The sequence below is a fragment of the Calonectris borealis genome, chromosome 4 (genome assembly GCF_964195595.1).
Source record: "Calonectris borealis chromosome 4, bCalBor7.hap1.2, whole genome shotgun sequence".
NCBI lineage: Eukaryota > Metazoa > Chordata > Aves > Procellariiformes > Procellariidae > Calonectris > Calonectris borealis.
This window is the reverse complement of record NC_134315.1, coordinates 3,428,777-3,453,630: the sequence shown is the minus strand read 5'-3', so window position 1 is coordinate 3,453,630 and position 24,854 is coordinate 3,428,777. Positions and strand designations below refer to the sequence as shown.

Genomic DNA, 24,854 nt, shown 5'->3' with positions numbered 1-24,854 from the left:
GAAATGTCATGAACTGATTTGCTGCCTCTCTTCACCATGAGCCAGACTTTTCCTTTTAAAATCTGCCCTCTGCTTTTCAGCATCTGGGATTGAATTATTTTGTCCATACACCTATTTTTATTAACAGATTGGGAAAGAAAACCAAGCACTTTTCCTTAGGCATCACTACTTGCTTCACTCTGAGCTCATCCCAAGTGCAAAATATCTTCTGTGCAAGCTAAACAGAAACCAAAAGTAACCAAGGCGAAAGCCTTTTTGCGGGTTAGAAAGCAAACTGACTCCGACTTCTGGAAAATGGAAATGTGGCGTTATTGCTGTGTTGGAGTGAGAGCGGTAGGGATGGCTTCGATAGACATCTGCAAAACCTGATGTCAACACGAATGCCCCTTTGCCATGATTCTGCTTTTAATTAAAAAGTTCGTGCTGTTAAAAAGGACTCACTGAAGAGTTTGGGTAGATTTATGCCTAAACGTTGGTGATTATGATTTCTTTACATCAGATTCTTTAATTCAGATTCTGAATATGCTTTAAACTGTTTAATCTTAAAGTAAATGGGATTTTTAACAATTAGATGCTCCCTTCCATGCAATTGTTGTCCCAGCCCTTTTCCTTGATGAGAGCCGACTAGATCTTTTAGATGTTCATGGTGGATTACAGACTATTAACACTAATTGTCTGTGTGAGGGTGATGGGGAGCCATGGTCACTGGCCACAAGAAACAAGGTCACTGGCTGTGTCTGTCTTCAGGGCACCAGGGACACGCACGGCATGGGACAGGGTGGTAACTGGGAAGTGCAAGGCTCACAACAAGACGACTTTCAGACCCTTTCAGCTGCTGATCTGCCATTATCTTTATTCTTGGGAGCAAAAATATGGAAGAATTTTCTGTTATACAATTTTTTTTAACATATATTTGGAGGGTTTCATACCACAAGTTTTAATTTTTTTTCTAATCTTGCTTTAACATCTGTATTTGGTAAAATGTGCTACTTTTTAAGCATTCATATTGGTAACTTTTTAGTTATTTTTTCTCACCAGCCTACATGGCATTTAATCCGACTGGAGCACACGGCTGCTGTTACACAGAAAACAACACTCTGTCTTTGACAAATTCTTCCCTGCCTGATTTCAGTAGTTAAAGCTGGTTGAAGAGGTTGGCTCAAATCTTCTCCCAAGGACAGCCGTGCTGTAAGCTAAAAGTTGTTTGTATTTAAAGATGCTGCTTCTATTTTGGTAGGAAAGTATGCATCATCGAGAAGTGTTTCTTCCCACTAGCTGCACACTCATCCTGGAGTACGGTTTCCAGAGGGACATCTCAATGAAATGACCCACCGGGGGCACAGAATCGTAGAATCACAGAATGGTTTGGGTTGGGAGGGACCTTTGAAGGTCATCTAGTCCAACCCCTCTGCCATGGGCAGGGACATCTTCAACTAGATCAGGTTGCTCAGAGCCGCGTCCAGCCTGACCTGGAATGTTCCCAGGGATGGGGCATCTACCACCTCTCTGGGCAACCTGGGCCAGTGTTTCACCACCCTCATTGTGAAAAATTTCTTCATTATGTCCAGTCTGAATCTCCCCTCTTTTAGTTTAAAACCATTCCCCCTTGTCCTGTCGCAACAGGCCCTGCTAAAAAGTCTCTCCCCATCTTTCTTACAAGCCCCTTTAAGCACTGAAAGGCCGCAATAAGGTCTCCCCGGAGCCTTCTCTTCTCCAGGCTGAACAACCCCAACTCTCTCAGCCTTTCCTCACAGCAGAGCTGTTCCATCCCCCTGTTCCATCCATTTTGTGGCCTCCTCTGGACCCGCTCCAACAGGTCCATGTCTGTCCTGTGCTGGGGACCCCCGAGCTGGACGCAGCACTGCAGGGGGGGTCTCACCAGAGCAGAGCAGAGGGGCAGAATCCCCTCCCTCGATCTGCTGATAGTGGGACCAAGCTGGATGCTCCCCAAAAGCAATAAGCAAGGAATTTTGTAGCAGAGATTGGGTACCATCAAGAGGTTAGTGACTGATCAGATGGTGTTTGAACAATATTGGTGGCTAAATGAAGTCTGACGCGTTGCTGGATAGTAATTTTTATCTTGTACAGTGAAACATCAGATGCTGTATCTCACCAGTCAAAAAATGCCAGGGACATTTTTGTTTGTTTTAAATAAGCTGGAATGCAATGAGGACCTGCGTTAGCAGGGGCGGGGTGCTGCTGGTTAATTAACCTGTTAGATACGTGAGGGTGTGCAAGGGATGTCTGGACGCAGCCGGTATGATTAGGAAAGCGCCAAACACGCAGCCGTTCCCCCTTCACCCAGGGATGTGCTCTTGAACCAAAATGCCGAAGTTAGCAATGCGGTGAAGAGTGAAGCAAGTGAAGCAATTTGTCCCCTAAAAATTAATGTAATAAGAGAGGAGATGTATGCAGGGACTGAAGAAACACCCGTACAGTTACGTTTCCATCACTGTCATCGCCTTCCTCACGTGAATCAAGATGAGTCGAGGGGGAAGGAGAGAAAACTGGGTGAGCGGTTGGGTGATGGCTTTGTGAAAGCCACCGTCTCCACCAGCTGACAATCTTGATGATCCTGCTCCTCTTATCTCGGCATCATACACGCTGTCCTTATGAGTATTTCTAGAGGGATTTACAAAGCCACTGAAGTGATTGAAGTGCTCAGAAGTACTTGAATATCCCAGTAAGTATTTATCTGCAGTTAAGGTCATGTGAAAACATTGTGAAACATGAGCCATCTGAGCCCTGCTTCCCTTTCTGTCAAACTGGCGAATACCAGGCTTTGACTGCCTCTTGTCCCTATGGATTAGAGCCATCTCCTTTTTTCTTTGCACAGAGGACCCACCAAAGCATCTGGGACTGTGCACGGGCCATTGCAGCCCTGAACAAGCAGCAGCAAGGCCCATCTCTGCAATTCTCAGGCTCGCCAGTGCCTTTTGTGAGATGGTACCAGCTTTAGTACTTCAAAGAAAGGTGTCAGAAGTACAAAAATAAGCAATTAAGGATTAATCTGCTTGTGGGGATGGGGATCTGCCTCCCCCCTCCTGACTGCGCTGTAAATTAGTGGTTGAATTGAGCCCTGTAGTGTAGCTATTTATACCTTGAAGGTTTGAATTATAGCTGTGTAGATAATATCATCCCTTTGTTTAATCCTTTTTCCTTTCTTCTGTCATGCTTTTGACCTCAGTGATTTTCAAAGCAGTCAGATTCGCTTCCTATGGTTTTCTTGTGATGGTATTTGTATCCAGGAAAGGGGAGGAGAATTAGATGGCTTTTTCTGTACCATTTTATTTTCTCTAATGCTCTCCCTTACTCATTTCCTCATTTGACAGCCCAGTCCTTTTTTTTTAACCTTTTAAGAGGTTTTCATATCACAATCTTCATAGCCTTTCTAGGGTTTTTTATTTTCTAGGGCTTCAAAACGGTGTGCGCAGAGCTAGGGGACAGCCTGGATGAATATTGCACCTTATGGGCTTGAACGCTTCACGAAAAGCTTCGGAAAGGAGAGCTGCTGCCATGCACCTGCCTGCTTGTTGGACCTATGCCTCTCCTTCATTCCCCTCCACCAAGGAACAAGCGATGCGAGGGAGGGTATTGTTGCTATTGGATTTATTGGCTGTGATTTTGCAAATAAATGCTTTATAATCACTTCCTTGCTGCGCCTCGCAGCCAAGAAAAGGAGACGTGCAGCGAAGGAAGGGCAGGCTGCCTGGTTGTGCTCTGGCTTTCCCTTCGGATTTGCATTTCCTATTTCCAAGACTGTTTTCTTTTAGACCTCTAATAAGTGTTAGAGCATTTAGAATACATATTTATTCTTATAGCTCTCTGTAAGTTGCATTTTAAACAAAAAAGCCAAAGTTGGCCCCAGGCCAGTGACTGCAGTGGTTCCTGGCTCTTTGCTCAGTTGCTGCAATTTGGATGTTCCCATACTTCCCATCCAGGAGAAGCCATCAGAAAAATAAAGGGCACAGGAGATGTGGACACGCTGAAGTCAGCTGAATATTTTTAAATATTAGACCATGCTGTACAAGGGTGGGAAATAAACTTTGCTGCTAATGCAAGCAGATAGTCCCTCTGCAGTGCGAGCTTCCCTCCCATCCCTCTCAACAGGGATTCCTGCCTGGAGCAGCCCTCCCACCAAAAACGCTCCCTTTGGCTTTCAGACCCTTGTATAGCAAGGCGTTTTTATTTGGCGAAGCACTAAAAGGACTTAAGCACATGGTTAAATGCTTTGAATAAGAAGGAATGAAGGTAGCCAGCCAGCAAAACTCTTGAACTTGAGCGTAGACCTTTGTAACTTGAAGTTGAGCGGAGCTGGACACCAGCTGCAGTGATAATGGAGGCAGCAGAAACACTCGTGCGATGGGAACAGCCTTTAATTACGTGTAATATGGCTGGGCTGAATGCATAACCTCTAAAAGAGGGGCCATTGCCCCTTAACGTCCAAACGTTAGCTTATCAAACCATGTCAAGTCGTGTAGGTAAACCCAAGGGGGCAGTTCCAACCATTTGCCATCATCTTTCTGCATAACTTCTTTTTTTATATGCTTTCCAGCATATAAAAATGGAGAACTTTCATTTAAGTTCAAGTTGATAATGAAAAGAAACCTTAAAAGTGTAGGCTGAGAAAGTATCAAATATTAATTGTCATTTACTTTCTTTTTTGTTTTAGTTGGACAACTCAGAGGCAGGAGCCTGAAGTAGCAGGATGGCCCTTAGATTGAATGAGTAGTTATTTGTCAAAGTGTGAGAATTTCCATTATGATTAAGCCCAAAATAACCATCTTTTTGAAAAACTTAGAATAGTTAGTACCAACAGCAGGCCATCGGACAGGTGGATCTAGGTGTAAAATTCTATATTGAAAATAGCTGGGGAAAGGCACTGGCAGATTGGAGTGGACTTTTCCTAATACGGCTTTCTTTAGGATATTTTCAATCAAAGCCATTGTGTTTGTGACACCCTTTACCAGTATATGCCATAACCACCAGCCTGATGGATATTTTGGGGGTTCGTTTGTCTCTTGCAGCTGTTCCAATTTTTGTGAAAAAATAATATTTTTTGGAGCAGCATTTCAGACCTTGGTCCTTCTTTTTCCAAGCTGCTGCCCGCAATTTGGCCAGAAGACAGCCTTTCTCTTCCTTGGTATTTATGTGAAGTGGAAGCTGTTGCTCGCTGCAGAAAAGCCAATCGCTGGATAAACCTAGATCCTGCGTCTGAAATGGAGTTAGGAATATTCATCAGGCAAAGCCGGTATCGTAACCTGCATTTTCATACGCCTGGGGAATGTTGCAAGAATTAGACTGGTCTGATGGGATGGGTCCCTCTCCTCTCTCGCCTTATCCCACCCTTTCTCGTTTTTTTCTCTGCCTTCCTTCCCTCCTCCCCAGAAAAGGAGGGGGGGAAAGAAAAGCAGAGTAACTTGTATGCATAGAGGGGAGGTGTAATTATGAGCAGTGGGACCAATTTAAAAACGGGAGATTTCAGAGAGACTCAGACTTTCTTTGACATGTTGGGCTTTTTCGTAGAGGATAAAAGGAAAATAAACTAATTTATTCCTAAATTGTAATTCCTTTTTTGGTATTAATCTGTTTAATTAGGGTAGTTCATAAATGCACATATGCAGGGGAGAGAGGGGGACTGCAAATGGAACTGAAGAAATTTTCAAAAGGAAAGTCTCGATAGGAAAAGCTTCCTGGCAGTGAGATGTTTTAGGCTGCGGGGAGAAATCATATCCCAAGAGAAGAGGTGGAAACTCCATCACTTTGGACTTTTATAAGTGAGACTGGATGGAGTAATTTGGGAAGTTTCTTGTAGGGAACAGTCTTTTGCTGCGTGGTGGGTAGGACAAGATGATCTAATCGATCTCTTCCCTATCCAGTTCATATGGTTTTCATTTCCTTCTGCTGAGAGGTGGGGAAGGGAGGTGGACTGTTGCTGGGTGCAGTGTGGAGTCTGGTGGTGTTGGGGATTGGTCATTTGTTACAGGGTTAATGTTTTTCTGGGCTGTGATTCTGTTACTGCAAAATATTTTAAATTAAAAAGGACTTTTTAGCCCCTGCTCTGACTATTTCTAGATGTAGAAGGGTGTAACCATCTTAACAGTGATTGCTCTCCAGCTTTCCTGAAGCCACAGTTGAGGCATCACCCAAAACTGTCTTGTGTCAGTCAGGTGTCGGCTCCGGAGCTTAGTAACTGAATACTGTTTCACTGAGATTTGAATAGTTTTTTCTTTGCTTTCACCCACAAGAAATCCTGTGTCCTATTTGCTCCACGGTACAGAGCTCTGAGAATGGGTCAGAACGTAGCTGGCCATGAACGTTTTATTTCCCCTCTCTTCTAATCTTGGTTGTCTGTGCGGGTTGGTGTTGAGATAACCTTTTGAAGCATGTTAGGATTTGACCTGCTCGTAACGCTAAATTATGTGGCTAATAGCTCTTGATGTGTTGTGGCTGAATCATGGCTTGAAGGTCACAAGTGGTCTACCACCAGCCTTATTTATCTACCAAGGCGATTGCTGTTTCTGTTGATGGGAAGAAAAGCAAGGATCTATGACTTGGTATGAATTTCCAAGGAGGAATGGAGAGATCTGAGGATAATTTCTTACCTAGGAAGGGTGGCTTTGCAGCCAAGCTAGAAATATCGTGATGGAGGAAATGGTCGTAGGACCATTGGGAGGAGGGAAAAGATGGGAGAGTGGGCTGTGCGCAGCGTTTAGGAAGAAGATGGGTTAAAGTTTGGTTTGGTGCTAAATCTGAAGGTTGGAGCAGGGAAGATGAGGACTGTAGAACGTCGGATGAAGGAGCAATTTAAGTAGCTTGGGTCTGCGGTGCAGTTGAGCAGAAGGATGCTGGGTTTGGGCATTCAACCTAAGCCCAGGAGGGCTCATGTGGAAAACCTGTGCAAGAAAACCTTGTATTTTATCCCCGGCAGAAGAAAGATTACTCATTACATCTCTGAAGAGTATCAGTAGCTCTCTGCAGTTGTTGACTTCGTGGTTATATTTGTCCTTGAAATATTGGTGCATGGAAACACAGTTTACACATGTCTATTTTTGAGGCCAGGTGAACTATAATGTCCATCTTTATTTGGTTCTATGCTATAGGGCTCGTATTTCCTCATTTCAAGTGTGAGAAATTGAGCCGCAGATAGTGGGCATGGCCATCTCTGGTGTCCTCTCCTAAGCAAAAGCCTGCAGAGACCTCCCCCAGATCCATGCTCATGAGCAGGACGCGCTCAGAGTACGTTCATCCCCTTACGGAAGTGCAAGGTCAGGTTTCTGATGGATCTCTTTTTTCCCTTAGAAGAGGAGATGGCTTTTCAGGAGGAAAGGTCCGTTCTCCTTGACAGCGATTTTATTACCCTGACAACTTTAATTCCTTTGAATTCTCCCAGTTGTGAGGGACAGCAGAAGCTGGATGCTGTGGAATCTCTGATCCCCTGCCAGTTTTGCATCCCTCCCCTTGGCAGTGATTTATAAATATTATTTTCCCCCAGTATTTTAAAGGACATTTTCATCTTCCCTGGCAGAAGGAGGAGTATTTTTCAGGGACTACTGTTGTATCAAATTTTGCTCCTTTGAGATTTATATTAAAAATAATAATAACACCAATGGAAATGCAGCTTTGCTGTTTTCCTCTTAAATTACCTCTTCACTTACAGTCTGGGAGCTGCAGCTTTGTTACCACTTGAGACCCAAAATGCGAATATAACTGAAGATCCCGTGGAGATCAATCCATCCATTTTCTGACTCTCCTGTGTGAGGAGCGAAGGTGTACAAAGGGAAAACAATTGGCAAATATACTGGAATTTAAAACTTGGCAGAAAATAATGAAGCAATTGCGGGCTGCTCTCACATTGATTGCTTGGGTAAGGCAGTGTGATTTTGGTGTGTTGCTTCAATTTAGCTAATTCTTAGCAGCATGATGGTAATTTCATGGAAGTTATTTCGGTTAGTATCAAAACTGCAACACAATAAAGATGGATTTTTTTCACACGATAACAGTTTTGAGCTGGGTTTCCTTTTATCCTGCAACTTTTAAATAATTGGCCGGCTTGCTCTTTTTTTTAATTGTACTCAGGATATTATAAACTTAGATTGTTTTGTAAACCACTAATTTTAGACACATCTTGATGCTTATTGTTCCCTTCGTTGCGCTTTCTAAATACCATGGCAGAACCTCTGCAGAGAAGCGGAAATCATCTGTGTCCTGAGACTTCGACGTCTGGACTGGATGAAGGGCAAGAAAACGCAGCCGGAGCAATCGCCCACCAGCCTTTTTTAAAGTCACTTTGCTTTCCTAATCCAAAATTCACAACTTCGCCATAATATTAGGTAGCGGAAATTGGACAAAAATCATAAATGTACCTATATCGAATGAGTGTGAAATCAGAAGCAGCTTTCCAAATCAGTAGGTATATATAATAGGCAACGCGGGCATTACAAATACAATTGAGTTGCTAAGGCAGGGTTTTCCAATCGTGCCTCGTATAGCCCCGTATCGTCTAATTATTCCGCTTCAGTGTAAGTTAACAATGAAGAGAAGATAAAAGCTTGGCAACCCGTTTGCTTAGAGGGGTCAATTTATCCCAGCTCTTTGTAGGGCAGTGTAATTTTAGGCTTTTACACGGCGGATAACGCCATCCCCCCTGCAGGAACACCCGCTGCAGCGCTGCCGTAAATAGGTCAGGAGAGGACGGTGTGTCGTACAGTGTGTAGAACAATGCCAGAATCCTACCTTCCTTAATGTGAATTATTTTTTCTCAAAGAAAATGAGATGGTTTTGTCCTTATTCACCCAGTTTGTAAAAAAAACTGGGTCAGTTGGACAGCTGCTTGTGCCAGCAGCGTGCTTCGGTGTGCTGCATTTGGGATGGGAAGGTTCACGGAGCCTGGGATTAACGCTTTCTTCATCAGCAGCAAGGAGTGATGTCTTTTTTCTCCCAACAGGAACTTCTTCTGAAATAATATAGAGCAGGTGTTTCACCTTTCTAAACAATATTCCGATATACTGGGCTCGTTTGACACGGATTGTAAACCAATCGTGAGGCTATTTATCGGCTCCAGCACTTCTGGGTGACCTTGGATCTCATCTTTGGAAGCAGCTTATTCCCCATGACATCCGAAAAGAAGGATCTCAGTTTTCTTTGACAACTTCTGTATTTTCCGATACTGTGACAAACTACAGCTGTTGGGCATGGTCAAGGGCTTGGCTACAGTGGCAAAAGACACGGCAATAATGGGGTAAAGTTCCTCATTCCTCCTCTCCCCACTGACAGGCTACTAATTACTCAAGGAGGAAATAAGAGGACTCTGGAAGGCAGAGCGTTGGCAATCAGATGCCAAGGTAAATATAGCCTGGGCCCTGCCTTTAACCGACTCGAGGCCATCATGATTACACGAGGAGTCCTGCTTGAAAATAGCTGGGATGATATGGCCCGAGGTTAACAGACAGCTTTGAACATCCGCGAGCGAGCGATGCAAAGCCCTGGGAGCATTCTTCTCTCCCTCGGTATATGAGCAAGCAGCAGGCTGGGACCTGTCCTCCCAGAGCTGCTAAAGACCACTTAGGATCAGAGCACTACAAAGGATCCATTAAAAAAAAAAAAAATCCACTTCTGTCTGCCTTAACGTGGATTTTGCTCCAAAAACCACATGGGAGATAGATGGACATGTGGGGAGTGTAAGAAGTTGCGTTGGAAACCTTTAAGTCTTCTTCCACCCAAACCACAGACGTTGCTGGTGGGCATGGGATAGCCAAATGCCGGAGATGCTTTTCATTTTGCAGTCTTGCTGGGGAAAAGGAAGGAAAAAGCCCACTTCTGATAGTCCGTTTTGCGGGAATGCCGGGGCTCGGCTCAGCAGGGACTTAGCTCCTCGCTGTGGTTGCTTCACTTCCCGAGTAGCGCAACCATCTTTCATCTAGCGCAACCAAAGGACTTCCAGGGTAAGACTTTAAATCAAATTTTCCTCTTCCAGTAAAACACAAAAGGTCATTTGAGGATGACCCAGTGCGACACTAAGTAGAAGCAGAAGAAGGAGCTCACTCTTTTATTTTGTCACCCAGTTGTTTCATTAATCCAAACTTAGGTCTTTTTTTCTCTCCTTCCTCTGCTTCTTGACATCTTCTGCTCTGGCACTCAGGTTACATGGCCAGAGGCTCCAGCACGAAGGAGCAACCCCTTGATTTGCTCAGCCCCCATACCTGTTAACGTGTCTCCTTGCTCCCACCTCTCTGGTTACTGCTTTTTCACATCAGACGCTCGCCACTCCCGCCCAGGAGCCTCCTTTGATCCTTGCACTGGTTTCCTCTATAAAATGGGTGGAAAACGGCAGCTCCCTTGGGCCGGGAGAGGGAAGGTGGGTACGTGGCAAGACACAAAAAAAAAGTGGTGCCATTATTCTCGCACACTGGAAACAATAGCTGGCTCCCTGAAGCCGAAGCTCCTGTGCAGCGAGGAAGGATGTAGATGATGGTAAAGACCAAAGGCTGGGACTCGGGATGCCTCGCTGTCCTTGGCTGCCCAGCTTGTCACCTGCTTTCAGGCTGGCTCCCTGGCTCCCCGTCATGGCGAGCGAGCAGATCCTCGTACCGTAGGTGTGGTTCGGGGAATACTTTGCTCCAGGGACCCACTCAGTGTGAACAAGAGGCGCCGGATTTCCCTTCTCCTGCCCCACTGAGTCCTCCGGTAACTGCAGGGCAGTAATGTGCAATTAAATGGCCTTGTACGCTCCTGTGCTTGTGTGACTCATCTTTTTACCTGCCAAGCTGTTAAACCCCCAATTTTGGTGTGCTCCGTCACAGCTCTTGTAATATCTCAGGTCTTCTGAAATGGAAAAGATGCAAAAAATGCCCCACACGAAGATGCTGTTCACAGAATCAGAGAATGGTTTGGGTTGGAAGGGACCTTTAAAGGTCATCTAGTCCAACCCCCCTGCCGTGGGCAGGGACATCTTCAAGTAGATCAGGTTGCTCAGAGCCCCGACCAACCTCAGCTGGAATGTTTCCAGGGATGGGGCATCTACCACCTCTCTGGGCAACCTGTGCCAGTGTTGGGCCATGAGGACCTTGTGGGACCCAGGGACAAGCCAGGCACGGTGCTGGGCAGCGGGGACAGAGCCTGCTCAGCTCCAGGTGGGCTGATCCTGATTGCTTCGAGGGGCTGAGGATCACTCCCTGGTGGGTGCCTTTGTTGGGTAGATATAGCTAGCAGGACCTCTTGACGAGCTGGTTAATGTTTTTATAGCTGAGTGTGCCATCTGTAAAGGAAGATAGCGAAGATTTGACTGACCTTCTCTACTTGGATTGCAAATGCTGATCATTACCACACCTTCATCGGAGAGATCCAAAAGAGCTGGAAATGTGTCTAAGCCCACCACAAGCCTTAGAGCTAACTTCTGCTGCTTGATGTTGGAGCCAGTGAGAGTCATCTTGGAGAGGCTATATGCTAGAAAAACAACATGAAGGTTTTGTGGTGCAAATTCACGGAATCCCAGAGTGGTTGACGTGGGAAGGGACATCTGGTCCCACCCCCCTGCTCAAGCAGGGCCACCCAGAGCCAGTTGCCCAGGACCATCTCCAGATGGCTTTTGAAGATCTCCAAAGATGGAGACTCGTTCCACAGCTTCTGTCTACGTTAAAACGTCCCCACCACTGCAGCGAGACCTAAGTGGGAAAACTAAATGAGGAGAGAACAAAGATGCTGAGGCACATGAGATGACCCTGTCGGTGGGATGTTGGGTGCCTCTTTGGTGGGGGATGAGACCAGAGTCGCAGACCGCTTTCCCTGCGGTTGCACTGATCATCTGAGACGCATTAGACCTGGCTGTCAAAAAAGAAATATTTAACTCTTGTCTTCAGAGTGAGGGTGGGGACAAGTGTCAGCAGGGGGCAAGTCTGCTACAGCAGCGAGGGCTGTCGGAGAGCTGGGGGGGTGGTGAAAGGGCTGATGTGCAGCTCATGTAGACTGATGGAGCCCCAGAAACCAAACCGGAGGGATTCTGTCATCTCTTGGTGGGGTCTCCTTTGAAGTACCCGGTAAGAGCAGGAATGGAGACACGCGAGTGCACACACCTACGATCTTCACGGCATAAACCAGCATCCTTTCCCAGTTTCATACTCATTTTCATACCTAAAGCATTACCCTTTTGACAGAGGTGGGGAACGCTGCATTCATTAAGCGTGATTCATGTTATTTGTGACACCACGTAGAGGTCCCACAGATCCAGGTTCTGTGTGGAGAACTACCGGAGCATGTGCTGAGCAGAAGTACGGCCCCTGCCCCGAGGAGCTGATACGTACAGAGTAGTCCTGTTGCACGGTGCCGTGAATGTGGGAGGGAGAAGGATCAGCGCGTCCCTTCGCTGGTGAACTGTCGCTTGTTTTTACTTTATAGCTGCTACTTCTCTCATACAGAGATCTGCAAGTGAAGGAGAGCGATGGGGAGGGGAGCTCTGTAGGACAGCAGGAGGTGGGAAGGCTCTGGGGCAACTGGAGGTTTGCTGGGGGAACCCATGTGTATTTTAGCGTGGTGGAAGGAAGGCCACAGCTGCCTCTGCGTGATGGGTGCCGGTGGGGTGTCCTGGCTGTGGCGTCAGGGTTGGGCACACCCTGATGGGAGGTCCCCATAAGTGCTCCTTCGCCGCTGAGCTGGTTCCACCCTCACGCCTGGCCCTACCGAAGGAGCAGCTGAGCAACCTTCTGATGCGATGGAGTAAATCAGATGGAGAAATGTTCCCTTCTTCTCATAGAATGCCAACAGAGCAGTTAACACCATGAGGACACTTGTGGCTTTGGGGCATTTCTTGCTACTTTCTCAGAGAGTTTTCTGCTGGTGAGGTAAAACTAATCATCCATAGCTCGGAAAATGAAATTATCTTGGACCACCAAGCCACATCTTGTCAAATGGCTCCATCTGTTTGCTCCACACCCTCCTGGCACAACTAAAGCCTTTGGGGTCTTTGCTGGAGATGACCTTTCTGTCTTCAGCCTTTCTGAAGGCTCTTCCTCTTCCTCATGAGGAATCCAGGTCTCCAAGGCTGAGTGCGTCCTTGGTTGGCAGTAAAGGTCCAGTTGGGTTTGAGTGCTTTTGGCACCGTGTCTGATGTGGTTTAAGGATGACGGTTGATCCCAGGGCTGGCTGCATGGGTACCTGTCCCAGAAACCTGCTGGGGGGTGAGAGCATCCACCTGGTCCTCGAACCCGAGATCCCAAGTCTGGTCTGCAGATTCCCTGCAGCGGTGAGGCAGGAGGGGGAGACACCAACTGCACGCTGTGTTTCTGGTGGCTCCTCTCTGACTTAATAGGAAAACACTGACCGCAGAAAACATACATTATTTTTCTTCTCTGCATTTTCCTGAAAGCTGTTGAAGCGTTTTGCCCTTTTTGTAGAGGGAGAAGAGGAGAGGTGATATGGGGGATGGGGAGGAAGAAATAATGGTGTCTCTGTTCAATGAAACTCCCGTAACAGACAGTTTGTGTTGTTTTTTCCTCTCCAAACACATAGATCTGATCTGAAAATCCAGGACTTAAAAGCACAGATGTTTAGTCTGACACACAAACGTGGCATCTTTCCAGCGAGTGAAAGAGCTTTGGCCACTCAGAGGAGCTAATCTGGGATGAGAGGAGTTAAAGCTGCTCAGCAAGAGCTGCATCCTTGAACCGGGTCACCCGAAACTTTCCTTCCCTTCCCTCCGGGTGAAGAGGTCTTTCCCTTTGTACTAAAGCAGCTTTCAGAGAAGTTATTGCTTCTTCTGTCCCTCAAAGTGTCCTCTGGAGCAGGGGGAGAAGCAGCGGTGGGGATATAAACCAGTCAACGGCAGTGGCACCATGTCGGATCCTGCGAGATGGTTTTTGTGGGTCTTATCTCCGTGCCCAAATAGGTCAGGGGGAAGATGGTGTTGGATTAATTCTGTATACATTAATCTCATAGTCAGAGACGCGTTGGGGTGCGAGTCGGGATGGCTAGCCATTTATTTCTAACTCATTAATTTTAATTCCAGTCCACGCCAGCAAGGATTACAAGTCACCCCACTGCTGATGTTTCTTGCTTGACTCTTAATAAGTATCTCAGCATCTGCCATTTATAACTGGTTCCTCCAGCTGGTTTAAGAGCATCCCACACCTGAAATGCCCTTCTGCTGCTGAGAAAGGCCACCTGGAAAGAGCAAGGGCTGCTCTGCTTTTGCTTGCGCTCTCCCTTTCCGGAGCGTGTCTTTGCAGATGGTGCAAAATCTGCTTTAGAGGCTGAGCTGCGCCCGTTGTCTTCACTGCCAGCGTTGGAGCTCGGAGGTGGTCAAAACTGCACTCAGGAGCACGCTGGCAGCCTCTGCAAAGTGGTGGTTGAGGTACGGGAGTTTTCCTTCGTCAAAGCAACCAGCCCACACTTCAGAGCTAAACCCTTTCTTGTGCTGTTTATGGGATAATTAATTAATTGAGAATGAAGATGCCACCACATTTTCCAAAGCCTCCAAGTCTGCTTTTCCTATAGCTCGTGCTCTACACCAGAGTCGAAGATGGAGAGGAGTCAACCTTATAATTGTACAAGCATCTATACATTGGAGCACCAGGAACACAAAGACATCCCATAACATCTGGAGAACTTGTTTTTTAAAGTCAGCTAAATCGCCCCCAGAACCTGTAGGATGCCTGTAAAGCTATGGAGGGGAGAGGAGTAGAGGCTGGATGGGGCTTTGAGCCACCTGATGTCCCTGCAGGAACATCATGGCAGGGGGGTTGGACTAGTTGATCTTTGAAGGTCCCTTCCAACCCAAACCATGCCATGATGCTATGAAAATGAGATGAGTTTGTCAGGCTGGGCCACTGCACCGCCAGATACAGTCTTGGTCTTCAGCAACAGACTTTGTCTTGTGTTTGTGCAGCGACAAGCTGCTACAGAAAGCGGTCTCTGTTGTTGTGTGCGAGCTCCTGTACCATTTAATGCCTGGTTAGGGGGGTCTCTTATTTAACGGCGATACTGAGGAGCCTTCTGTGTATTATGCTTCTAGCCAGAGCGTGATGGAAATGGGTGTTTTTGTGGGAAAGCTGCTTTTCAAAGCTTTTTGAAAAGACTGGACAGCAAAGACTTTCAAAGATGGGGATATCTCTGTTGCTATCCAGTGCATTGCTATTGAAATTAAAATATTTAACCTGAGTGGAGAGCTCCGTCATTCCAGATAGGTTTGAAATAATTTAATTTAGCATAATTTTGATGGCTCTTTGTCCTAGGTGCCTAATACAGGGGGATTTGAGCTCTGTCATAGCCTCTTAATGTTTATTTGAGTATCACTGCAATCTAAGTGACACAAGGTGACATTTAATGCCTGCTTGGGGAGACCTTATTTATTGGCAAAAAAACAGAATGGGCCATAAAAACTGAATTCCAGCATTACCTTGACTCTGTTCTCTCTTTCATACGCATCCAGGCTGCTGTCATCAAGGAAACTTGAAATTCCCTCTTTGTGCTTTTTTTTTTGCATGCGAAATGGCCAAGATACATCACTTAACCGCTGCTTACATGTGCGCAAAAATATTTATTGTCTCAGTGCAAATAAAATCTCCAAACATTTCAGAGAAGTCATTCCTTAGAGCAGCTGCCACCACTGCGGTGCCCCGTTGTGCCTGATCGCAGCAGCCCGTCCAGGCTTTTGAGCAGTTTTTGGGCTGAGAATTGCCCCACCGAAGGAGGGGAAAATTATTTTGGGGGGCTCTGTACTTTGACTGCAATTTGTCATGATGGGCATTTTACGGCTGTATTGCAGGAGGGAATAATTAATCTGATGATTTGTTGGTTTTCATGAAATTGCCTTTGCAAACTTGTCTTCTTTTCTAGCGCCAAGCTGCAGGTCAGGAGATGATGCTTGGAGATGATGGGATGCGTCTGCTTTCACTTTGAGGAGGGACCTCAGGCTTCTCCTGGAGCTCCATCTAGAGGGGAGGAAGATGGGCTGGTCATGGAGGCTGGTGGCCTCTCTGGACCACTATGGCTCTGGTGTCCCCTTACCCGACCTTCTGCCCTGCGGCAGCTTGCCAGGGCTGTCAGCCGTGGCTTTCCTGGCCTTGTGGTCACTCTTGACCCTGGAGCCACTTTGCTGCTGGAAACCCTTGCTGCAAAGCTGGCGGCTGCGTTTAGTGGGGAGGATGCCACGGCCGAACCCAGTTCCTTTTCATACTGCTGCTGGGGAAGGGCATTTCTCGACCGAACCCCAAAAGCAGGTGCTCCCTTGGCTGAGGATGTAGAAACCACACGGTGCTCTGCGGTTGCTTTTGGGCTTGATTTCACAAGAGAAATCGTTGAGGTTTGGGCTGGGGCTTTCCTTGAGAGGAGGTCCCAGCTCGATGTTCCCAACACCTGCGCCGTGGCTGTGCGGGCAAGGTGGCCAGCATCTCCATAGATCTCTTTGCTCCAGCAGAGCTTGCTCCTCCATCTTCTCCAGCTTTCCTCTTGCCGTGCAGACAACGGCGCCGTCTAGCCCGGAGGCACGGATCATTCCCAGCAGCCATCTGCCGAGCTTGTGAACATCTGAGCCGTCAGTGCTGCAGTAACCTCAAGGTTTCACCACGGAGGTCTTCGATCATGGTTCACCTCCTGCCCTTGCTGGAGCAAGACACGAAGCCCAGGACCACAGAGGTTGGAGCAACGTATGGGCTTAGGTAGAGCATCTCCTGCTGCAAACACCCGCGTGCTCCAGCCATTGGCTTTGGTTTAAAGTCCCCTACGTGATATTCATATTTTAATGCAACAGGGAAAAATGCAACGGGGCTGAGTTCCAGGTTATTTTCCCCTATCCGAGTCCTAATTCTTCCCTGTTTTTTTATATAGGGTGGCACCGGAATTCCCAGCTACCCAGCTGTGCCCAAAAAAAAGGCTGATTTAAACCTTAGCAACAGGGTATTTTTGTTTAGATTGTATTTATTCTCCTGTGAGAGTCATTGTTTCTCTCCCGTGCCTTGACCGTTTCGAAGGCTGATGATAAAAGCCCTCGCTGACAATAATACAGTTGAGTTCAGCCTTTTGTTGGGGGGATTAAAATAGAGAATGAATTGTGAATAACGTGGGAGGGCTAAAAGTTAGGCATCCCAGGCTGTTGTTTAATCACTTTAAGGATAAGAAACTGCATTTTAAATATATTTTTTTCAGAACTACTGAGCATTAGGCTTTGTGTTGGTATCTGCAGGGGCTTGTACCCCCCCTGTTGTTAAGACTAGGGTCGTTTCAGTTTGCATAATCTTGTGTCAGCAGGAAGTAGGTTTATAGCAATGATATTAGGTTTATGATAGGTTTATAGCAATATATATATATTATATAATAGCTTTATGATATTAGGTTTAAAATAGGTTTATAGCTATATATAAAAATATATATAAATATATATGTAATAGGTTTATAGCAGTAGCAATGATAGAATATGCTCGGCTTGTTGGTGTGGCTCTAAGACGTGTGCCTGCAGCATCACTTCATCTTGAACAAGGACACCCCTCTTGGACATGGAAGATGGAAAGGAAAATAGATGGAAAAAAAGATGGATGGAAAAAATAGATGGAAAAAAAAAGATGGAAAGTGGAAATAGAGCCACCAGAGGCAGAGTTTGGTCCTTTTTTGGGAGAGTGGGCTGATGAGAAGAAATATTTGGGAGACTGATCTGCTCGAAATGCCGACAGCGTGAATGATAACAGGGATCACCCCAAAACTCTGCTGGCCCCGTAATCCTTTCCTTGCTGAGGATATTTCAGCTGCTCTCTGGGTGCAGGCTCCTTTCTGCCGGGATATTTATGTTCCCGGTGAACTTCCCGCTCACGGCAGCATCTTGAAAAGCTTCACATCCCTCCAGCCTCTCTTCCCAGCTGCTCTTACCTGCAGTCTTCGTAATTGGCAATAATTTCCCTAATTGCTCACAAAAGCAGATGTTCTCTCTGTGGTTGCATCGAACCGGCTTATACTGTACTATATACATGAGCACACGGCATTAAAGGACTAATAATTCCTGTAAATAAGCCTGTTACAATGTTAGAAATAATGCCTCCAACTAAAAACTCATGGATGGTAGCTGAATCCCACTGGTTTTATTAATTTGTTATTTGTAACGTGGCAATCCCTGTCTGCTCGGGACTGGGAGGCTCTCGTGCTTGGCCAGTTGATCTTATGTTGTGGTCGGTGAATGTCTTAGCATAGGAGATCAGCCCTTTGCATTGTTTCCAGCTAATAAATCACACTTATAGGTAGTTAACACTGCACCTAACATATCCCCAGTATTACTGGTGAATGGGAGAGGAGACTGGTTCATGCAATCGCAAGCTGGGGGACTGCACCTTTGAGACTTTAGGTGACACTGCTAAAGAAAAAACTGAATCCCACTTATTTTCCTGCCTCAAAGGGGGAAAAAAGTGATTCCCCAGTTCTTCTCCAAGCACTTAACTTTTCACCCTTCATAGGGGAAGGATTATCCACAGCGGTGCAGCACCGATCCTGGGACAGCCTGAGGAAGAGCCCTTACCCAGTTATCAGCTTAATTGCCAGCATTAATCCCTTCCATGACTCGAACCAGGAGCTGATGAGATGTAATTAGGCTGTGGGAGGGTAATTGCTAGGAGCTCCATCCAGTGGATGGGGTAGCATTGCCTTCTGGAAAGCCCCTCGATGCTTTTGGGCTGTCCTTTGCTGGCGGGTGCCATCAGCTTTTGCTGTGGATGTGAAGTCCCCGTTGCCTGTGCTACAGGGAGAGCACAGCCCTGCAGCATTCAGAGGCTTTTTACATATATAGTATTTTTTTTCTCCAGTTATTTCTACTAATTTAAGAAGTAGGGACAGGGATATTTTCTATAAATTGGGATGGCCAAAGAGTGATTGATTCTCTTCTTGTTTTCTGGTGGGTCACATATGATCTACAATTGCTCCAGCTTTTAATACCTCCAGCAACTGCATCAGAGCTTGCAGTGTTGCATTTTGATCCAAATTTCACCTGCAACCTGGATGAGAGCTTCAGCAGCCATTTTCATTGCTTTACAAATAAGCTGCAGCTTGTTTTCATGATGGCCCTTGGCTGGGCAAAAGATACTTGTAAAAACAGCACCCTTGCTGTCAGCCAGGTGGTACCTGAAGTCTCTAGGTCACCCCCAACTGATTATTTGTGTTTCCCACTTCGGACATTTACATTTTACTTGCCTAAAGCTTCCTTGCTGCTTGCAGGGGAGAGCCCTTCTCTCTCTCTTTCTTGGACCAAAAGTTATAACTAAGGCTTCTGAAATCCCATATGCTGGCACGGAGGGATGTAAGGTGGAGGGGCTCTGCTGCGCGCCTGGGTCGGGGCATCACAGCCCGATGGTCTTGGACTGGTAGATGCTGGCACCGCTCGACTCCTGCCCTTCCCCAGGACAAACCTGAGGCCGTGCCTGAGCTCCAGCCCTGGCTTTCACCAGCAATTTGTTTTTCAACCTCTGCGTCCCCTTCGGAGGTGGTGGCTCCTGGTCCTCCTCAGTGGAGCTGGCTGAAGTCAAGCAGCCAGGCTGTGCGTCGTGAAGTGGCCCTGGGTGATGGAGAAATGCAGAGTCTGCCATTGCAGTAATGAATATTATAAGCTATTAACTCAATTTTGGTCCTTGGCCCCGCTTATTTATCACCATTTCATCCTCTCGGTAGATCCGTCATCCCATGAGAATGGAAAAATTAAGGCATTCTGATGAGCTGACTTTTTAAAGCAGCATCACTCTGGTTTGTGGCTCCAGAAGTATCTGTCAGGCCATTTTCCTTTTGCCTGGAAATACGCTCCGGTATCTTATTTGTAGATTGTGTTGAAAAATGCTTGTGTCTGGCAGCACAACTGCTCCCAGTCAGACTTTTCAGCGTGAAGCCTTCGGCAGAAGACGTGCCTCAAAATGCTTTTGGCACTCAGAGAGTCAGAGAGGAAAACGTTTGCAACGCCGGTTCCCCTCGTTTGCAAACCTCATTTATAGACCCTTGCAGCCACTGGTAAAATTGTAATTTTGGTTTCTTTCTCTGGCAAACTGCGGCAGAAACAAATACAGTTAATGCGAGATGCAAGGGATGCATCCCTGGCCCCGCTCTGGCTATCGCCATTTGTACATCATCCTCAACCCTTTTTTTCCATTCTAATACATGCAAATATATGTAAAGAGTAAAGACTGTTCCACCGAGTCTTGCACATTTGTTTAAAGAGAAGGAAAACAAGCCGAATTTACAGGGAATTTGCAAGCTGAATTTTAAGACCCATATATAAAAAGACCCAAAAAGCGGCTGGCGGCGGTCGCCAATGCTGACCGAGGCGATGCTTTCTGGCATCTTTATTTTCCCTGCGCTTGCAATCGTAATGTCATTAATATGGAGCTTTTGGAGAACTGGAGTGTATCCTAATTAGCAGCCTCTGATTTTTTTTCTAGTTTCATAATCAGTGATCTCGGCTACACCAGAAGTGTTACTGTGGCAACAGGGCTGAACTGAGCAGCGGTGCAGAATTACCGCAGGTAAATTGGTGATTTTACGGATCCACGGCACTTTCTTAGCCCAGGCGCTGCTCCGTGGGACGGGCTGGCTGCTCCCTGCACCCTACAGGTGTCCCGGGCGGATTTCAGGGTAAGCACAACCAGCGATTAAGCTGCATGACCGAACGCATGCGTTTTAATTGGAGCTTAGCCTCTGTAATGAGATTTTAAGGCTGTCATGCGAATGATCCCCTCCGACACCTTTGTTTTAAGTAGGATGCTCTGACCGCTCGCCGCCCGATCGCTCCGGCTCCTGGCGTGGTCTCAGCTTGGAGCTGGTCCTGCAGAAGGGGCTGAGCCCAAAAGCTGGGCTTTATTTTTTTTATGTGTTTTTTTTTTTTTAAACCTTGTTTCTCCTCCCCACGTACCGTTCGCTTGCTCTCCGAAAGGCGTCTTGCTACGTAGGGATGTTGTTAGGCTAAATAATGGCCATGCTTCAACCTGACTCCTCAATCAAAAGCAATCACTCTTTTACGTAGCTGGTATACTAACTGCACTCATGTTTTCTTTGTACATGTTACAAATGATGCCTCGGACAAAGAGGGGGACACCCTAAAATGGAATATTTAAAGAGATATATTCCTGTATGACTTGACTTTTTTTTAAAATTTATTTATTAATTCATTATTTTGAATAATGAGATGAACCGGCCTCTCTCAAGCCTTTTGGGCAGTCACTCTCCGCTTCCCAGCACCGTGTTGCCGCTGTGATGCCTGTCCCATGGGGGAAAGCACACCGGGAGACCGTATCTTTTGGTCTCCTACTAGCCAGCGGTTTTTACAGTCTCTGAGAGTGTTGCTTCAGCAGATCCATTTTAATTACCCCAGAAGGAGGTCTTGACTCCCTCTCCCCTTTGCAACACAGTTCCTACCACCGGACTGACCTTCACCAGCCTGGCCTGCAGCAAAACCCACCATCCCCAGCACCTTCCTCCTGGTCGAGGCTCCGAGTCAGTCATTCCTCTTCATCCTCCCTGAGCTGACAGTTCCCTTGGGCTTAGCTCACCACTCTCCTTTTTCTTAGGACTTCACCTTCTCTCGGCTTCTACCTGTCCCACCTTGATGCTCCTTGATGCTGTGTCCTTTAGGAAACCCTCTCCAGCTGGTCGTTTTCCATTGCTACAGGTCCAAGAAGCTCTTCATCCCCTTCTGCCTCCCTCCACAATTTATTCCCTGACCCATCCTGGTTTATTCTGCGCATGGTGAGAGGTGCAAGAGCGACCGGCACGTGCTCCAACGATCAGACACCTGCAGCGCTGGCAGAAAAGAATGGCTGAGGGCAAATTAGACCCGTCCTAATTATGAGGGTTATTAGGAAAATTATTATTAAGAAAATAATTGGACGTATTTGTAACTCTTCCCCTCCGAGGCACTCGGACAGCTTCCAGACAGTGACTCTGCTTGCTGTGCCGGCGGTGCAGCCAGGAGTGCCCGTCCGTGCAGCTCGATGGGCAAGGGCTGGAGATCATCGAGCGCCTTGGTCTTAGAGATGCCACCGATCTGCCCCTGGCATAAAGCAGGGATGGAGCCTACATCTCCTGGCTTTCACTTCTGTATTTTTAGCATGAGACCATCGAGTCTCTAGGCTCTACGTTAATATTTGCCTGTTTTTAAACATACAGAGAGAGATTTCTTTCCCAAAAGCAAGGCAATACAGCTAAGAACTGGCATGACACAGCTACAGAGGACGGATATCCACAGTCAACATTTTTGCATCTCTTTAGGAGCCTGAACTATTTCATGTCTGGATTATTTAAGCATCCACATTCATTGGTGTTTTTCTCTGTTTTTTTTGCTTAAAACCTCATCAGTTTAATTTTCCTGTCTTCTGAGATAACAACTCCCTGCTCTTGGGGCTCTTCTAGGAGGCTCGCTTATCAGTCTTGAGATGCTCCAAGCTCCTTTGGAGGAGTCTATCATGGGTTCATTTCCTCTGAGATGCTTCTTGGCTCTTTGTTAGTGGCTCCGAGGAGGTGAGGATTGTCTCGTACATGGCGGAGGGCTGTCGTGGTGTGCAGTAACTGGTGCTTGTTCACCGAATGATGACGTAGAGCTGGAGGGACACCGGTGGGACCCCAGCATATATCTGGCACAGTGTAGGGATCTCCTTAGTGCTGGATGTTATCTTACCCCAGTATGATTACCTGGCAGGTTTGCCTTCCTGCAGGACAGTTTGCAGGACAGCAAGCTACAGAATCACAGAATCACAGAGTGGTTGAGGTGGGAAGGGACCTCCGGAGGTCATCTGTTCTGGGTCCAACCCCTCTGCTCAAGCAGAGCCACCCAGAGCCGGCTGCCCAGGACTGTGTCTAGATGGCTTTTGAAGACCTCCAGGGAGCGAGATCCACAACCTCCCTGGGCAACCTGTGCCAGTGCTCGGTCACCCTCACAGCCAAAAATGTTTCCTGATGTTCAGAGGGACCCTCCGGCGTCTCACTTTGTGCCCATTGCCCCTTGTCCTGTCCCTGGGCACCGCTGGAAAGAGCCTGGCTCCGTCCTCTTTGCACCCTCCCTTCAGGTGTTTATAGACATTGATGAGACCCCCCGGAGCCTTCTCTTCTCCAGGTCCCAGCTCTCCCAGTCTTTCCTCATAGCAGAGATGCTCCCGTCCCTTCATCATCTTCGTGGCCCTTTGCTGGACTCTCTCTGGTCTGTCCATGTCTCTCTTGTACTGGGGAGCCCAGCACTGGACACAGTGCTCCAGGTGTGGCCTCACCAGTGCCGAGCAGAGGGGAAGGATCACCTCCCTCGACCTCTGGCAATGCTTTGGGCCAGGACACCACTGGCTTTCTTTGCTTCCAGGGCACAACGCTGGCTCATGGTCAACTTGATGTCCCCCAGGTCCTCCTCTGCCAAGCTGCTTTCCAGCTGGGTGACCCCCAGCACATACTGGTGCCTGGGGTTGTTCCTCCTCAGGGGCAGGGCTTTGCACTCCTCCTTGTTGAACATCATGCGGTCCCTGTTGGCCCATTTTCTCCAGTTTGTCAAGATCCCTCTGGATGGTGGCACGACCCTCTGGCATCTCAACAACTCCTCCCAGTTTGGTGTCGTCAGCAAACTTGCTGACGGTGCACTCAGACCCATCTTGCAGATCATTAATGAAGATGTTAAACAGGACTGGACCCAGTAAGTTATTCTTAACTGCGGTCTCAAAGGTCCTTGCAAACATTTCTGAATTAATTAAAGCTGCATCATTCACTTACGGAGTAAAAAAGCCAATTTGGGAGCCTTTTTATGGTAGGTCAGGCTGAAGCACAGGGATTTCCAGTTTTCGGCAGCAGAGGTAGGAAGGGAACTTGGGGAACCTCCTTCCAAGGCCTGGCTGGTGAACACCTGATCCTCTCTACGTCCACCCACAATGGTTTCACGCATGTTGCTGCTGCCAGTGCGTGCTTTGAGAGTCTGTATGATTGGCATGGGATAGACTAACACCTCGCTGAAGATGACCTCTACGAGCAATACTGATCCTGGTTCTGGCCATCAGTTTTTGACATCACGCAAACAGTGCTATCTATTTCTGGGTGCCCAGAAAGCCAGGTGGGAGTAGGGTCAGGTTCCCTCCATGCATGTATGATGATGTTGCTCTTTGAAAGAGGACTGTGTGTGTTCGCCTGTTGGACTGAGGGCCACAAAAATGATCAGAGGGCTGGAACACCTCTGCTATGGAGAACAGCTGAGAGAGTTGGGGTTGTTCAGCCTGGAGAAGAGAAGGCTCTGGGGAGACCTTATTGCGGCCTTTCAATAATTAAGGGGGGCTTATAAGAAAGATGGAGAGGGACTTTTTGGCAGGCCCTGTAGTGACAAGACAAGGGGCAATGGTTTTAGACTGCAAGAGAGTAGGTTGAGGTTGGATATAAGGAAGAAATGTTTTGTGATGAGGGTGGTGAGACACTGGACCAGGTTGCCCAGCGAAGTTGTGGATGCCCCATCCTTGGAAGGGTTCAAGGTCAGGTTGGATGGGGCTTTGAGCCACCTGATATAGTGGAAGATGTCCCTGTCCATGGCAGGGGGGTTGGACTAAATGATCTTTGAAGGTCCCTTCCAACCCAAACCATGCCATGGGTAAATATCGAGGTGCAGGAAAGCGGTGATTTGTTGAAGGTTGGGCATGTGGAGAAAGCAAAACCCCAAGCCCTACCGCAGGCTTGTCCTCCTCCTCCTGTGCCGTTCGTTACAGTGGCTGTCGCTCGTGTGGAAGCCGCCTGTTTATTTAAAAGCAAAAAAAAAAAAAAAAAAAGAAAATGAAGTGGATTTTCAGAAAGGGTGAATGGTTGCTGTGATTCATTTTTTCTGTTGAAGAGTGGAAAAGCAGAGGGTGGGGTGGGGGAATAATGTTCAGTGACACATCAAAGGCCTCGTTTCA

The 24,854-nt window shown here is 47.1% G+C and overlaps 1 protein-coding gene across 6 annotated transcripts in view; it reads left to right on the top strand.

The window, feature by feature from the left end:
• PTPRA (protein tyrosine phosphatase receptor type A) overlaps positions 1 to 24,854 on the top strand; it is a 127,220-nt gene that overhangs the window by 67,850 nt on the left and 34,516 nt on the right. Inside the window, exon 4 of one of the 6 annotated variants that reach the window (XM_075148412.1) lies at positions 20,391 to 20,474. The exons of 4 other annotated variants lie outside the window; for them this stretch is intronic. The gene's annotated coding sequence lies outside the window, so the exon portion shown is untranslated. Of the gene's footprint in view, positions 1 to 20,390; positions 20,584 to 24,854 lie in introns of all 6 variants that reach the window. One more of the 6 variants, XM_075148411.1, reaches the window with a different exon arrangement.